Raw genomic sequence first — 2,294 nt, 5'->3', positions numbered from 1 at the left:
TGAGATTGGCACAGGATAGAGCAGGGTTTAGGGCTGTTGTACATAGGGTCTCTATGAGTCGCAAGTGACTGGACGGCACATAACAACAGTGAAGATACAGAGATTAGAACTCACATACACTGCTTTTGGGAAGGTAAAATGGTATAACCACTGTGGAAAGGAGTCTGGCACTTCCTTAAAAAGTTGAAAATAGAAATACCATGTGACCCAGATATCCCAGTAATGGGTCTGGTAAGGGGGTATTTGGTCACAATGGATCTCTGGTGGCCCAGAGGTAATAAGCTGTATTCTAATTCCAGAGGCGTTTGGTTTTAATTCAGCAGCTGCTCCACAGAAGAAGGATGGACATTCTCTTCCTGGGTGACTTACTGCCTCTGAAAACCTGCTAGAAGGCGAGCTATGGACTGTTTCTAACCCAATGGCACACAACAACAACAACATGCCAGTACTGCGAATAAATCCTGAAGAATTCAGAGCTGTGATACAAGCAGATATATGCATACCCATGTTTACTGAAGCATTACTCACAATAGCAAGGATATAGAAGCTGTCCAAGCGTCCACCAGCAAATTCATGGGTAGAGAAAACATGGTAAGTTCACAGAATATAATATTAGATGGCATTGAAAAACAATGGACTCATAAAACACTAAACAACACAAATGAGTCTGGAAGACATTAGCCTAAGAGAAAGAAATATCTCAGTCACAGAAGAACAAATGCTACATAGGACCACTGTTATAAAAATAAGATGGTTAGAGGAGGGAGAGAGCAGGAAAAGAATGGATAGATAATGGACATTGCACTTGAGTAGGTGAAGAGAGAGTCAATCTGAAAGAAATGGACGATTAGACATTAGGTTTATGGCACTTAATAATGTGAAACAGAACATGCATTGCAAAATGAATTGGGGGAAAGGAACAAGGAACATGTATATGAATGAATGAAAAACAATTTCTTTGTAAACTTTCATTAACATCGCAATAAAAATTAAAAAAGTAAAAGGTTTTTTTGAAGGATTGGCTCTATTGTTTACAACAAAACAACAAAATTTGAGAACTATTGGACAGAAAATGCCTTCTAGCTTTGCTTTATATCTTATTTTTTGCTTAGTTTTCAAAAAATACTTACTTATATCATCACACTGTCATGTTCTGTGGAATTTGTTCTGTCTCATAGTGAACTTATGTAAGAGTAGAACTGCTTCATGATGCTTCCTCCATTATAATCTTTAACCTTTGTGGATGAGGCTTACTGAAGAAGAGGAAAGAAATGGATTACACCTCAACATAAAGAAAGCAAATCCCTTGCAACTAGACCAGTAAACAAAAACATGATAGAGAAATAATTGAAATGATCAAAGATTTCATTTCACTAAAATTCACAATTAACATCCAAAGAAACAGCAGCCAAGATATCAAAGATTTTCCAGTGACAAAATCTGCTGCAAATGACCTCTTTAAAGTGCTGATGAGCAAGGATGGCACATTGAGGACTAAGGTGCCCCAAACCAAACCAGGGTATGTATTTTCAATCTCCTCATATACATGTGCAATTTGAACATTCACTAAGGAAAAATGGAAGGATCAACACCCTTGAATTGTGGTGGTTAAGAATAGTGAATGTCAAAAGAAAAAGAACAATGAAATGGTGTTTTGAAAGAATTGCAGCCAGAATGTTACTTGGAAGCAAAGATGGTTTGGGAAAGTGATCATGCTTCACAAAGTAAAAAGGTCGGTGGGAATAAGGAAGACTTTCAAGAAAATTGATTGACCCAGTGGCTGCAATACTGGCCTTAAGCACAGTAGGGATTGTGAGACCAGTCCAATGTTGAGCAATGTTCCATTGTGCTACACATGAGCTTGACATGTCCGAGCTACCTTGAGGGCACCTGACAACAGCAACAACAATACTGAAGGGAGCGAGTTGCTAGGTCTTCTCTCTAGTGGATTGGCTTGTGGGTTCAAACCACCAGCTTTATACATTTAGCAATCAAGCACTTAACCATTACCCTGTCAAAGCTCTATTTGCATATTTGAAATATGACAAGGGAAATTTAAAACCCTGTCAATTTTAATGAAAAATATTTTTCAAAGATGAACTGTCATGTTGAAGTGAAACACTTAATGGTAGAGAAACAGTTTGGTCTCATTTCTATATCCCTCAGCCCAAAACCTTTTCATTTTCTGAGTACTCAATAAATTTACCGAATGAGTGGTTCCACAAAAATATAAAGATTAGTTTATCCAAATCCCAGTTTTGAAATAAATAACACTACAAGATTTTTCTTTTTAA

The sequence above is a fragment of the Elephantulus edwardii genome, unplaced genomic scaffold (genome assembly GCF_000299155.1).
Source record: "Elephantulus edwardii isolate Elephantulus edwardi_28Jun2011 unplaced genomic scaffold, EleEdw1.0 scaffold00073, whole genome shotgun sequence".
Classification (NCBI taxonomy): domain Eukaryota; kingdom Metazoa; phylum Chordata; class Mammalia; order Macroscelidea; family Macroscelididae; genus Elephantulus; species Elephantulus edwardii.
This window is presented reverse-complemented; position numbering follows the sequence as displayed.